Genomic DNA, 15,811 nt, shown 5'->3' with positions numbered 1-15,811 from the left:
GGTTTGGACAAATTTTTTTCGACTTGTACCTCAACCGAAATCTTGGAACTGGACTGTTTCTGCTAAAATTTGTATGAGCAATTTGAACCGTGAATGAGTCGGTCAAGAAAAACCAAGTCGCATGTTGACCGAAAATTCGGAACACAACAAAACGAAACAGACCCGCTAAAACTTGTATGAATCGAGATGCATCTCTGATGGGCTAAATAAAGGCAGACGGACCTACTGGGATGCTGATTCCTGTGAATCTCAGTCTCGTCATTCCTCTCGGCCAAGTTTGACGTGCGAAAGCTGTGCTGCTGTGTTCAGTGTGATTATTTTGTGATTTATCTACAGTACATTTAGTGATACAGTAATCATGGCCCCTAACAAAATGACAAGTGATAGCAGCAAACGAAAGAGGAAAGTACTGAGAGTAACTGTAGAACTTAAAATGGAAATTATACAGTAGCAAGACTTGAAGGTGGTGCACGTGTGTCTGCTCTCACTTTGAAGTGAGGGATTGTCATTTATTTCATGTTTATTGCTTTTGTGTGTGTGCTTTTTCATGTGGGTATTAGTTTTATATTGATTGTTAATGTTTTTATCATTTGTTAGTTAGGTAGATATGTTTAAATGGGCAATCATTTGGAGGTCTGGAACAGATTAAATTCATTTTCATTATTTCTTAACTATTTAACTTGGACCTCAACCAAATCGGAACTCGACCAGCCTTCTGGAATAAATTAAGTTTGTGTTCCAAGGTATCACTGTAGTAATGCAAGTTGTATTAATACTGCTGTTATGGAAAACTCTGTAGTCTAATAAAAGTGCTTCTGTCTTTCCCATACCCTGTGTAACATGGTTCTCTGTCAAGGCTGTAATTTTCAAGGGGAGTAGTTTTCATGCACATACTCATACATTCAGTACTGGTATATACACAATGATTTTTCAAAGAAAACCACCATTTTAAGAAAGATCGTTCTCTTAGTCATTTCATGTATATTAGCACAGTATGTCATAATGCATTATCATTTAAGTGTCAAATCTGTCATGCTTAAATTTAACACCATTTTTTAAGAATTTTGAAAACATCTATTAATCTTAATTGTTTAGGTATTACTATATCACAAAATATAGTAATAGCCATGTTACTATATAACAGAATAAACCATTAAGGAATGTGGCCCGTTTTGAGGACATTGGTACTACCTAAAGGGTGGGCGACTGTCGTGGGTGAGTAGCTGTCCTGGGGGGGTCACCATGCCTCCCCCTCTAGCCCACTGGCAGTGTGTGGGGGGGCCCAGCCTGCTGGTGCCCTTGGGGAACATGGGGTGTCTCATTGGGCCTTTGCTGGATACAGAGATATCCTGGATAAATAACAACTAGTACCCCCCCCCCAGGTTAATTTTCTTTTGACTCCTCCTTCTCTTCTCTCTCATTTATACCTCCCAATACATCTGTTTTACCTTTCTCAACACACAAAATCACATATACATTTGGTTCCCACAATGTAATGTAAACCTAATCCACACAGACACACACACTGCCCTGTGCCCTGTGAAGGACTCGCATCCTGTCCAGGGTGTCCCTGCCTTGTGCCCTGTAATGGACTGGCATCCCGTCCAGGGTGTCCCTGCCTTGTGCCCTGTGATGGACTGGCATCCCGTCCAGGGTGTCCCTGCCCTGTGCCCTGTGATGGACTGGCATCCCGTCCAGGGTGTCCCTGCCCTGTGCCCTGTGAAGGACTGGCATCCTGTCCAGGGTGTCCCTGCCCTGTGCCCTGTGAAGGACTGGCATCCTGTCCAGGGTGTCCCTGCCTTGTGCCCTTTGAAGGACTGCATATAGTTTACACATGCCAAACTGCATAAATCTCCCTTAAACTGAAGTGATCCCCTACATACATGTAAACCTTGGTCATAAGCTGCAGTATGAATAAAACTAAATGTAAATATCAGCTGGATGTGACAGCTAACAGAACATGATGTAGCATGTGCCTGCTGTTCTGTTTGGTGAATATGCACACTGATGGACATGAGCTAATGTTTGGGCAGCCAAAAGACACTTCACATGCCTGATTATTTCCCTAAAGCTTAAGCCATTGCAACTGAATTATCCCATAGGCAGACATTACAGATGGGTAAGAAAGGATTTTTATTCTTGCATGAAAAGATAGGGAAATATAACAGGGATGATTCTAGATTCTGGGGAGGTTGAGGAACAGGCCGTTTCAGCTGGTGTGCTGGAGCTGTGATCAGCCTGGACACACCTGTATATTCCAAAATCTTGTTTAGTAGAAGTTCAGATAGGGGACAAAAATGTAAATATGCCCATACTAATATCAGAGCATATCCCAGTGAGTTTGTTAGGCAGAGATGCTTTGTGTCAGCTGCAGATAGACATAAAATGTACAGAGGGGGGCATACAGGTGCTCAGTGGACAGTACAGCCTTCTGCGACAAAATTTGTTGTGCAGCAGGGATAGTATACTGTAGCTTCCCCTTATTCTCTAGAACAGTGGGGCCCATTTATACAGGAACAATATAGGAATAGGCTGAACTGGACACAGGACAAACATACTTGTTTGTTGCGATGGAGAGATTTCAGTGATCTTGGAGTGAAGGATGAGTGGGATCAGCTGATAGATTCGCTACCTGGCCGAGAGAAAGAAAGGATACGTATGACGGCAGATGGGACAATATTAGGCCCTGAGGGAGAAGCCATTCAGATGTGGAAAACAGGAATAGTGGGAGGATGGTACAACATACCAGACGAGGAGCCCCACTTAGCAGTGGCTAAGAAATTATGGGATGAGCAAAGCAGACAGTCTGGGCACTGATGTAGTGTGATGGAGTGCAGGCTGCTACTGAAGGTGAGTTGCTGAGAGTCAGTGGAGTACAGATTGTGTAGGAAATTTAAGAGGTTTGTGGCTGTGGAGCATGATAGGATGGCAGTGTGAAGGGAAATAAAGTGCAGAGGAATGTTGGCAGGAGATGGAAAGGGAAGTGCTGAGGAGGTGTGGACCATCCGTGATATGGATGTAGGCCTAGTAAAGACAGGTAACCCGGGTATAAGGATGATGGTGAAAGGGTTACTGCAGGTAGAGGGTGGTGGTGCTTATCACCAGAACCTGTGACACCTCCCTCCTGCCTGTCCCAAAGGCAGCGGGCAAGGTGTGAAGGTTAGTGTATGATGTGTGTGCAGCGAAATAGTTAGTGGAGGATCAATAAGCGGAAGATCCCAGTCCTCACTCCCTGCTAACAAACGTGCCGCCCAGTGCAAAGTGGTTCACAGTTGTGGATTTGTAGTTGGCATTTTTCAGTGTGTCCCTAACACAACAGTCACAGTTTTTGTTTGTGTTCACCTATAGGGGTCAGCAGTTCATCCATGCGAGGATACTGCAAGGATGTGAACACATGCTTAGGGCAGATTTGGATGGATTGAATTTAAGAAGCACAGTGCTACAGTATGTGGGTGATCTGCTCTGTGTTATATACACAGGCACTGAAGCCGCCGTTGCTGAAGGTCTTAGCGAAAGGGGGGCTTGAGGTGCCCAAAGCTAAGCTGCAATACTGATAAGAACAGGCTGCAAGCTTGGGGTGTGAGTTCAGCCACGGGAGGGGCCCTTATGAGGCCTCTGTGTGGAAACAAAGGGGATGCTAAGGACTCTGATGGTCTGTTTCACAGCCATGATGGATTTTTGGTTGTGCCTTTGTCGTGTGGTTGACACCTTAATAATGCATGCGCATGGTCTTGACCATTGCGCAAGGGGGGAGTGCTATGAAAAAAAAAAACAAGGTTTATGAGTTGAAGTTGTACATGGGGTGTCTAACTCAAATATGCAAAGTTATTTTCAAGCAGGAAAAGGGGAAAGCAAGACGGCAAGAGAAGACACAGACCAGGACAAGCCAGTCATCTCCCCAGGAGACAAAGTACATCTCAAAGTGTTGAATCACAGGGGTTGCAGGATGAGATGGCAAGAGATGCAGGTCAACAGACAGGAATGTTTGACTGGTGGTATAATATGTGGGGAGGTTGGCAGCAAGCCGTTATGGAGGCACTTTTCATAGAGCTGTGATTATTCTTGTTCTGTTACTAATCTTTCACTGTGTAGTTCCTTTACTGCGTATCCTAGACAGCAGCACACTGTCCAACATGCGACAATAGCTGCTATGTCAAAGGTGGTGGGAGGACCATTCAGAGCAGCAAGTTCCTGGACCAACATGGAACCACCTGGTGACACAGAAGTCGTTGACAAGGTCCTGCCCATGTTTAAGTCAAGCCGTTCCTGCCATGAATCCATCATGAAGGACCTGCTGGGGTGCAGCTGCCTACTTTGACAGCTGGAACAATCAGCGTAATGAAGAAGTGTATGATATGGACACTGGACTGGAACATTGTCAGATAACCTCTCAGTTATCCTTGTGTGAGACATATATTTCATATTGAGATTGTATTAGGTGATGTAGTCTTGGTAGGTTATGTGGATAGTGTATGCAATATATCTTGGAGAGTTTATTACACAGCAGTTCACTCCACTATTTACTGGAGAAGCCACTATACCACGGGTGTCTGAATCTCAGTGTTGGTAGTTTGTGAGCCATGCCAGCCATGGACCCCGAAGAAGGGACGCGCCTGTGGCGGGCTGGGGGTGGAATTTCCTTGAAGCTCAGGGTTTTTGCACTCCTTCCTAGGCTGGATGGACAGGATTGTGTGTGGGACTTATGTGAGTCCCAAAGGGGGGAAATATATGGAATATTATTTAGCATTTCATAACGCATAGACAATGTAATCATTAGTAGTTGAAGTTTGAAGTTTATTGTCATATGTACAAAGTACAGCGTACAGAGCACAATGAAATTCTTACTTGAAAACCCCTCCCTCACAGACAAAACATAAGACATAATACACAGAAGACATAGAAGACAAAGTAGTGCAGCAGCAATAAATAATAAATAGGTAAAGTGTCAGTGCATAGTGTGGAGTAAGTTGCAGTTACTGTGTGGTGTCAGTGCATAGTGTGGAGTAAGTTGCTGTTACTGTGTGGTGTCAGTGCATAGTGTGGAGTAAGTTGCTGTTACTTTGTGGTGTCAGTGCATAGTGTGGAGTAAGTTGCTGTTACTGTGTGGTGTCAGTGCATAGTGTGGAGTAAGTTGCTGTTACTGTGTGGTGTCAGTGCATAGTGTGGAGTAAGTTGCTGTTACTGTGTGGTGTCAGTGCATAGTGTGGAGTAAGTTGCTGTTACTGTGTGGTGTCAGTGCATAGTGTGGAGTAAGTTGCTGTTACTGTGTGGTGTCAGTGCATAGTGTGGAGTAAGTTGCTGTTACTGTGTGGTGTCAGTGCATAGTGTGGAGTAAGTTGCTGTTACTGTGTGGTGTCAGTGCATAGTGTGGAGTAAGTTTTTGTTACTGTGTGTTGAATAGCCTGATGGCACTGGGGTAAAAACGGTTCCTGAATCGAGTTGTGCGTGTGTGAATTGTCCTGAGTCTCTTGCCTGATGGCAGGAAAGTAAAAAGTGCCAGTGCAGGGTGGCTGGGGTCTTTCAGGATGCTCTTAGTTTTCCTGAGACAGCACATGTTATAAATGTCCGTTATTGCAGGGAGTGGTGTGCCTGTGATCCTCTGAGCTGTTTTCACCACCCTCTGCAGAGCTTTCTTGTCCTGAGCAGTGCAGCTGCCGTACCAAGACGCAACATTTCCTGTGAGGATGGACTCCACAGCGCACCTGTAGAAGCTTGTGAGGACAGAGGTGGAAACCCCAGCTTTAGGACTTAGGACTCTATTAAAAAGCTGATGTAAACTGAGTAGAGACTGACCTTGTAATCTTTAGAGAATGTGGACCAGTTACTGCTGTGCACAATGTGACGAAAAACAAGTATGAATTAGTAACTTGTGTTGGCTTAGAAGTTTCTGTATCTGTTAGCTATTTTGTTAGCCTTTAGTGTATGAATATGTACTTTATTAGTGCTGCAGCTCATCACTATGTTGAAGGACAAATATACTATTAACCCTCTAGCCAGACAATGTGCAACAAGCAGAAGCTGCCATGGTTTGCTACTGAAGGAAAGGATTCGCCTGAGTTCAAAGCAGTAAAATAAATTATTGGCAAACTTATCATGTAGGAGTCGTGAATCAAGGGCGATAACAACGATGGTGAATGGTTGAAGAAATGATGATGCTTAAGTGATGAGATATTGTTACACGATAAGAAAATGTATAAAAATTAGTGTAAAACAGTATTGGACACACTCCTGCAGGGTGTCCAACCTTGGCTGTAACATCATTGTTGCAATAAAGACTGAATCTGAATATCTACACAAGCGGCTCCTGATTCCTGATTGGCGGGGAAGGAAAACCCACAACACATGTTGACTGTTGGAACTTGTCAAGTTTCTTTTATCATAAGTGGTATTTTTTTGTGTTATTGCCCTGCAGGATACTGTGGGTGTGAATGGCTGCACTACTCATGGAGTCCAGATAGGGATTTTAACTGTCATTGACGACGATATTGTCACCACGGAGACAGACGCAAATGTAAGGTGTTTTGCTTTGATTTTTGAGGAGCAGATCATACTTGATGACCTCCCTCACCTTCCCACTTCAATGGCCCTCCTTTTTGGACTGATTTATGCTTTGAACATAAAGTATCCAACGGAACTGAAGTACATGATTGAAGCCATTCAGAAGGTTTTCATGCATCTTGATGCCAATCTTTCTGTAAGGGTGCAGTCTTTCAGAAACAAATTACAGAGGTGTTGAGGTAGAGGAATATGAACATTGGTGATATGTGTATGTTGTGTCATGATGGAATGTCATGAGGATGAGGGACATTCAGGAAACTGGGAATTGCTTGAGATTAGCTTAGTAAGCTACAGTTATGATTGAAGTACACATACTTATGTTGGCATATACTGTACAGCTTTTCTTTGATGGAGCGTGTTTTGTTTGTTCTTTTTTAAGGCTCCAGTTTAATAATCAAGGTGGACAGTGTGTGTTCTTTTAGGTCATAGGCTGTTAGTGTCACAGTGTTCAAAGAAAGATTTTCTATTTAAAGGTTCTATTCATATGGCAGTCAGTCATGTTTGAGTAATCTAACAGCTTATCATATTCATGATAGTAGTATGCATTCTTATTTGAACCTGTACAACTTCGTTCCAGAGATTGATGATATTACTGGATTTCTTTATCTTTTTTTGTAACCTTAAGATCTTTTAAATGCAAAAAGTTCTTGTATATGCCAGGAATTCTTTTTTGTGACATGTTCAAAGATGTAATGTTTTTTTGACATAAAAGTTCTGTTCATATGCAATCAGGCATGTTTAGTATATATGTTAGCCTAATAATTAGGGCACACATCCTTCTAGTGGTGCTTTGCTGAAGTGTGTGTGTCTGCAGTGATCTTTTAAGGTGGAGTGTGGTGCTGCAAGAGATTGTACTTTATATATTCCTTTAAACTTAAATTTAAATTAAAAAAAGGCTAATAAATGCGTGTATGTGTATACACGATGTTCAAAAAGGGGAATGAAATTAAAAGTTGCATTTAATAGTTAAATAATTCATTGTCTCTGTCATGATTGTTAAGATGAACATGTAATTAATTGCCTTTAATTCTTTATGTATTTCATTAAACTTACAAAGTAAGTTTAGAGAGATTTGAGCAGACTTAGAAATGTAAGGCAACCAGCTGCAAAGCATTTCTAAGTTTTCTCAACTTCAATCACCATGCAGTTGTGCTAACCTGCTTTTTTTCTTTGGGTTACAATATTTCACCCAACTTATCATTTCAATCTCAGCAAAATAACACGTATTATTTGATTGTGCTTGCAAAGTGAAGTTGAGGTAACTCAAAGCACTGCCCTGTGAGAACTCACAGTGTAACTTAGGAAATTAAGTCAGCGCAACTACATGGGCTTGAAGTTGAAAACTTAAAAATACTTTGCAGCAGGTTGCCATAAATCTTTAAGTTTTCCTAACTTTTTATTTTTTAATATTTCCGTGCTGTGCCAGTTTCTAGGATTAACAGTAGTGCATGATCTTTCTAAAGTGGGGTTGATAACTGATGTATTAAAGTCACCCCCCAGATAGCAAAAATCATTTGGCCCAGATCTGGCCCAGGTCCTTCGTAAGTTCTGGGCCAGATCCGCACAACGGACTTGGGCCGGTGTCCTTTGGCACAACGGGCCAATACCGGCGTGGATCCGGTTTCCTTTATCTGGACCAGAACTGGGCCAGCTCCAGACCAGATGAGGATTCTTTTATAGTGATTTGGCCCAAATCTGGGCCAGATCGGGACCAGTTCTGTACTGAATCTGGTCCACATTTGGGACAGATCAGGGCAAGTCTGGCCCAGATCCGTATTGGATCTGGACCAGCTCATTTTGTGGATTTAAAAAATACTTCATATTACTAATAAATCAAGTAGTAGCATACATTTGTTGAACATCAAAATTATTTTCTTATGCTACTAATTCAAATGAGTAACAAACCCCTTCACCACAATAAAGTGGCAATTCTGGAAATTTAGCAACATGACAGCACCACCTAAAATAAAAATAGACTAGCATTTTTGGCATTATGAAATATGACTCAGGAAATTTAAACATTTGAAATTTATTAGAAACAAAACTATACAAAATTACATCGACAACCACAAGTACTGACTGGATATTTATAACTTCTTTATTTTTAACATACAAAAATACATTATGAAAAATTATGCACAAACATCATTTTGCTACTCAACATATGGTTTAAATCCCAAGAGGCATCTGCAAACAAAAAGACCAAGAAAAAAGCTGTTAGTTGAATATTAAAGATTATCTGTCATAATAATCAATGCATATAGCTTACCGTAACTTAAGGTATATAAGCAAATTAACTTACTGAACTTCATTAACGTTTAAACGTTTTTCCCCTAATTTGTATAATTATCAGACAACAGTTTTACACGGTGATATTTCTATTTTTTCCAGACAGCTAGAATTATAGAAGAATAAAAAACACTTACCCTTGAATATGTGGCCGAACCTAAAATGGAGACAGAATATGCTATTGAATGTCAAATGTTTCTGCACATTTTCTCGATTAATCTACTAAATTCACCTGAAAAATACAATTAATTAAAATAAAAACATATTTCAGGGTATTATAACTCTCATTATTGCCTTTTATTACCCGACCCACGCTTTTATTAACCGACCCACGCTTATTTTAGTACGAGCTATAGCTAACACAGACTCAGTTGCCAGCTAGCAAACTAGTAATAAGTCCAAACATTTTAAGATTAACTTAACAATTAACAGCCCACCAAAATCAAAAAGGTACTAATTTACTTCTAGCACAGTTTGACCGCACTATGTGACTAAATTGCACGTACCTCAATAAAGCGGCTTCCTAGAACTTTATCTGCACGCTCCGGTGATCCTGTCAGAAAATGAAAATTCGCGCGCTCGTCCCCCGGATCCGGCCCGTAGCTGCTTTGATTCTGCTGACATTATTGCGTTCCCGCCACGGAAGCCTGGGCCCGGGCCATGTCCATATCGCAGCTGTAAAACGGATGTGACTGTAACGCGGATCTGCCGGACCAGAGGCGGATCCGGATCGGAGTCAGCTGCTATCTGGGCCCCAATTAGCCTACTATTGTAGGGTTTGATGAAATGGATGAAAAACGTATTGAAGAAAGCAGGGTCGTCAGAATTGGGTCCATATACTGTATGTTTGCAGTAGTGAGGTTTTTGTTGTTGATTGTGTTGTTAATAATGACATATCGCCATTCGGGGTCTGTGATTGTTGTGTTATGGGTAAATGTAATTCTTTTGTTTATCAAAATTGATACGCCTCGTTTCTTAAAATTATACGTAGATGAGCATATTCGGCTAAATTGTGGGGTTTTCGAATTTTGAGTTTCGGATTCCATGTCTGCTTGAAATTGGATCAGGTGGTTTATCATTTTTATTCGTTTTCCCTGTGAACTAACTTCACGAATGTTCCAGGTTATAAACTTTAGTGGATTCATTGATATGTTGGCGAGATAGAGTAATAGTGATAATAACAATACTACTACTACTACTATTATTATTATTATTATTATTATTATTATTATTAATTCATTAAGCGCAGGTTGTAAAAGCAGTCGTCAATGAAGATGAATAGGTGATCCAGAGTTAAGGAGGCAGATACTTTCGTATCGACTCTGGTAACAATGGTGAACGTCTGAGAATATCCGGAGAGACGTACGTCTTGTTGATCTTCTGCTCTCTTGATCTCACCCGTCGTCTCGCAATTGTCTCAGAGTAGCATCATTCCTCCTCATGAAGATTTCTAAATACTGCAGCTGCAAAATATGAAAATACCTTATACCGCTGTAATGTCCGTATGCAAGGTATGTAAAAGTCTGATCTCAAACCAGCTGCGACGTGAGAATTGCATGTGCATAATTTGCGATGTTGATATTAATATGGCACATTACCCAGTATTTTTATACTGTGATGTTGCACTGTCTTGTTAATTGTCTGTAGTCTGTGGGGATGACATTCAAGCATGGGCGTCGCTAGGCCATTTTTAGGGGGGCTTTAGCCCCCCTAACATTTGTACTCAGCCCCCCTAAAAATTCTCCATAAACTTTACACAAATTGGTGATCGGCCACGTCCCCTTTAAATTTCATATGAAATCGGCGGCAGACTTCGGCTCCGCAACGTCTTTCAGCGTGGTCTTCAACTGAAGCATCACAGACTGCGGCATCACAGAGCGAGGATTAAGCCAAGGTGTGTGTTTTTCGATAAATTGTTATATCTGCATCAGTGCAGTCCTTTTTCATAAATACAGTTTACAAAAAATGTCAAAATTTTCGCTGTGTTACGTCATCACACCAGCTGTTTCCTCTAGAGAAAAGGAAGCCCTTAATACTTACCCTATTAACCTATAGTCTACTTTATAAAACAATGATGCTGTTTTAATTGGAAAACCTAACTGTCTATATAAAACATTACACAGTGCATGGCATTAATTGCCATAGAGTTATGCACATAAATGATTAAAAACAGTAACAGACAGCATTCAATGCACTCGTTTTAACTGCATAGCAGTGTGATTTACAGAGATAGAAAAATCCTGTTTTTTTTGTAATAAATATTGTATTAAATAATGTCCCAGATCGTGAAAAACATTTATTATATAGATATAAAGTTTTAAGGGGTTGAATGTAGAACCTACTGTCTTATTTATGAGGAATCAGGAAGACTCATTTGAGTACTGATTCTGAACAAGCCAAATATGTGTTAAACATCTATGGGGGCTGAGCCCCCCTTAAATGAAAATCCTAGAAACGCCCCTGCATTCAAGTAAGAATTTCATTGAACTCTGTACTTTGTACTTATGACACTGCTTTCTTAGCTCAGATTGAATTTTGAAGAGAATTGAGAAGAAACTTGAACTGCCATTACATTTTAAAGATGTTCTACCAGAGGCAGACAATAGTGTTCAGAGTATTTTTCAGAGGGAAGTTGAACAACAGAATAGCACTCTAAACAAAGTAATAGTTTTACTTTTAGCTTCATTCTGACAGTAAGAGTCGTCTATGACTTTCATTCTGCTAGTGCTAATGTCTGTTGTTGATTATATTTAAGGGGGTTATAAGAGGCCACATTTTTCCAGCCTCACTAATGTGATTTTTTTTCATTGCCTGGCCTCAAAATGTTCTTCTGGATGAATGGGAGTGAAATAACAGAACAGTACTCTAAACAAAGGAATACTTTTACTTTTAGCTTCATTCTGACAGTAAGAGTCGTCTATGACTTTCATTCTGATAGTGCTAATGTCTGTTGTTGATTATATTTAAGGGGGTTATAAGAGGCCACATATTTCCAGCCTCACCATGTGATTTTTCTTCAGTGCCTGACCTCAAAATGCTCTTCTGGATGAAGGGGCAAAAAGTCCCACAGATACACTCCAAAATCTTGTGGAAAGCCTCCCCAAAAGAGCGACAGCTGTTATAAGCGCTGTTGGGTGTCCGTCTGAATAAATGTGTCTGACATATTTCCCTTGCTTACCAGTCGGAGGTAAAGTAAAGAAAACTTTGTTCACTTTCGCTCGGTACTCTCACTGCAAAGTGGATGACGACTGGTTCTGTTGAATTAGGTCTGCGTTTCATTACGAGTCAAACATGCTGCAGCTCAGTTACCATTGTTAATGTTCACTGAAAAGGCGTCTTTATTAAACATAACTAAGGCTTTAGTCTTTAAAGTTTTTTATGTGTTTTAATACGACTGCTAAATGCAGTTTACTAGCTCCTGTTATAAATTAGATGCTATTAACCAGGTGCACTAGCAGGTTCAGCATTTTATGTTTCAGAAAAAAAACACTTTGGAAAACTCAGCATATAATGAATGTAATGGAATGGTTACAGATACGTACAGATACACAAAATGTTGGCGGGTCGTTCTTTCTCTTTGAGATGGACCTGAGCCTATATGCATATATATGCACTGGGCACATGGGGACCACTGCTGACCTAAGGATCTAATGCGTAGGTGTGGAGTCTCCTGGTTAAAAGCCCCAGTGCTCGTGTGGCTTAGGGTTCAAAAGTTGCTAAAGGTGGATTCTACCAGAGGTGGCTCTTTAAATACGCTTTACCCCCCCCCCCCCCCCATAGATCTGTTGTATCTATGTTACATTTTAAAAACACAACCATGCTGCATACTGTACATATAACAAAGGATTTTGTACAACAGGTACAGTACACGAGGCGGATGTCATGTGATATAAAGTCTCCTATTTTCATTACTGGTATAGGTGATGGTGATGCTCCGTCTATACCTGCTGATTAAGGTCTTATACAGATTGTCTCTTAACCGGCACCCCCCCCCGATGCTGCGTCTCGATCCACTTTTAATCAGTCGCTCTAACGGTCTATGTCTCTATATAATACACATACATGTGTATATAATTCTTTTATTTGTAATGTATGCCGTTTAGCATAAACCATGTATAGAAAAAAATATACCCACTCTAAAGAAGACGTGTAGTTTTCCGAAGATATGCCGCACGTACTTGGGGTATTTCTGCTTCTTTACAGATGGGAACACCGGTACGTTTGGCCCGATGACCGCTGACCGTAATAGATATCTGAGGCTGGTTGTCTTTCTGTTAGGGGAGGTTATGCGCGGAAAAGACAAAATGCCAATTTGATGTATGCGTGTTTTAACTTTTCTTAGGATTCTTTAATCAGAATACAACGTGTCAAATTTTATGTTACCTCCGATCTGTTTATCTTTTTCTTATTTATGTCAAGACAAGATGTCAGCTTGATGCAGGGTGTTTTCTTTTATCTTCTGGAAGTTTCATGCAAAGACTAAACATCAGTTTTTTTTTATGGTGCTATCGGCTACTTCCCAGTTATCCCGGATGACCCGAACCTATGGACAGTACCACCTGCAAACTGTTTGGTTGTCAAAGACGGCTTTTTATTTTTTTGTGAGGGAAGCAGCTTACCCACTTCAAAAAAGTTTTTTCACTGACATGCTGGTTAGAGAAAGGGGCCAGCTTACACTTCCATAATTGCAGAATCGCAGGACAAGAATCATAGTTGAAAATACTTGCAAGGGTCGAAAAAGTCAAAAGGCCTGTCTTGGGGGTGATGGGAAAAGGAAACACTTGCACAGACCTGGGGAGGCAAACTCACACCGGGGGCAGAGTGGGGGATCGCACCCGGGGCAAAGGATCTGGGATCTCAAACACACAGAAGTGAAGATTCAGTTGCATACTGGCAGGAGAACTCAAGCATCTTCACCTATCTGTACAACTGCATGGGTGTTCCTGTCTATTCCAGCAGCACCTGTGCATGTGAAAGGGAGCTCAAAAGCTGCCCAGGTCAGGTCAGGTCAGGTCAGGTCAGGTTGGTGATCATGCACCGGTACAGCGTGCTGCCACACCCACCGCACGATGAAACACCTCAGGACCCTGGTAGGCGACTCCCTACTTTCATTTTTACAGGGCTATAGATGCCCATTGTTGATTATATTATCAAAGTCTGTAACCGGCCACATTTTTCTATCCTTACCATGTGGTTTATTTTCCTTTATGGACACACACACACACACACACACACACACACACACACACACACACACACACACACACACACACACACACCTGGCCTCTGCATGACCCTATATATACATATATACACACACACACACATACATACACAGTGTTTGGGAGTAACGAGTTACATGTAACGGCGTTACGTGATTTAATTACAAAAAAAATGTAATTGTAATCCATTACAGCTACTAGAGAAAAAAGTGCAATTAAATTACAGTTACTTATGGAAATATTCATGATTACAATTTTAGTTACATCATAAGATTGTATGCAAAACCTTGCTAATATCTTTAATAACAGTATTTTTTATTGCTTTTTGTGTTTTTCTTATGCAAAACATCCTCCTTTGCTATTTCCCTCCACAGACGAAAGTTTGAAACTATTCGATGCTTCTGATTGGTTATCCTGTCACGTCTACATTTGCAGCCAAACTAATTAACTTGCCGGAGCGGTCTGAGTTTCTGTTGCAGGCAATGGCAGACAAGGAAAGGAATGCATTCCATTGCTGAAAATATAAAAAAACATTTCCTATGTATTACGGAAAAAGGCACAAATGTAACTGCAATGCAGGGCGTGTTTACTGGCTGTAAAGATGTTGTCGACATCTAAACAGTCCATGTCCAACCTAAGGAAACATCTGAGGTAAGTGCAGCTTATTGTACCTGCAAACAGTCATATTAAATAAAGCAGGAAAGACATGCCTACCTTCAACGTGCCACACGTGCTTCTAAAGTGTAATGCCCGGTACACACTGTGATTTCAGCAATCTTATAAAATCATTACCAATCATACCTCATTATCAACTAATTCTCTGAAGTCTCTGAATACTCCATAAACTGGACAAAATCCACAATACTACCCATACATGGTGAGTACTGGAATGCTGCAGCTCAAAACTCACCTGTCCCCATTCCCACTGGCAACATCAGGTACCTCTGCCAGCCTCTCAGAATTATTCCATCTGAATTTCATCCCATTATTAAACAAAATTGAAGATGATTTAAACCGATGGATAAACCTACCTACCTCATTACTGGGTACAATAGCAACTGTAAAAATGATCATATTACCTAAAATCAGTGACCTTTTAACAATGATCCCAACTCAACCCACAACAAAATGGTTTAACTCATTAAATTCCATAATAACTAAATTTTATTGGAAAAATTAAACACCCCGAATCAAACTGGCAACATTACAGAAACACAAAAATCTAGGTGGACTAGAAGCCCCAAATTTTCAAAATTTTACCTAGCAAATCAACTACAGTCCATCAACAATTAGATTCACCCAAACCAACGGAACAATTCATGGTTATAAATAGAACGATCAGTATGTAAAGAAATATCAATCTCTGATTTCTAAACATCTCCATAAAACACCATAACTGCTTTAACAAAAGAGTAATTTCATTTAACCGCATGGTGGCAAATCAACAAAATCTTCAACTTCACAATAAAATTTTGTAAATACACCCAAATTTGGCACAACCGTGACTTTCCACTCAAAAAAACTCCACTTTTCTCTAGTTCCTGGAAACAAAAGGGTATCACACACCTCCACCACGTTTTCGAGAAAAACACATTTGTCACCTTCCAACAATTAACATAAGAAATTTACAAAACGAAAGGAGGCCATTCGGCCCATCAAGCTCGTTTGGGGAGAACTTAACTAATAGCTCAGAGTTGTTAAAATCTTATCTATCTCTGATTTAAAGGAACCCAGGGTTTTAG

The sequence above is a fragment of the Paramormyrops kingsleyae genome, chromosome 12 (genome assembly GCF_048594095.1).
Source record: "Paramormyrops kingsleyae isolate MSU_618 chromosome 12, PKINGS_0.4, whole genome shotgun sequence".
NCBI classification, from domain to species: Eukaryota; Metazoa; Chordata; class Actinopteri; order Osteoglossiformes; family Mormyridae; genus Paramormyrops; species Paramormyrops kingsleyae.
This window is presented reverse-complemented; position numbering follows the sequence as displayed.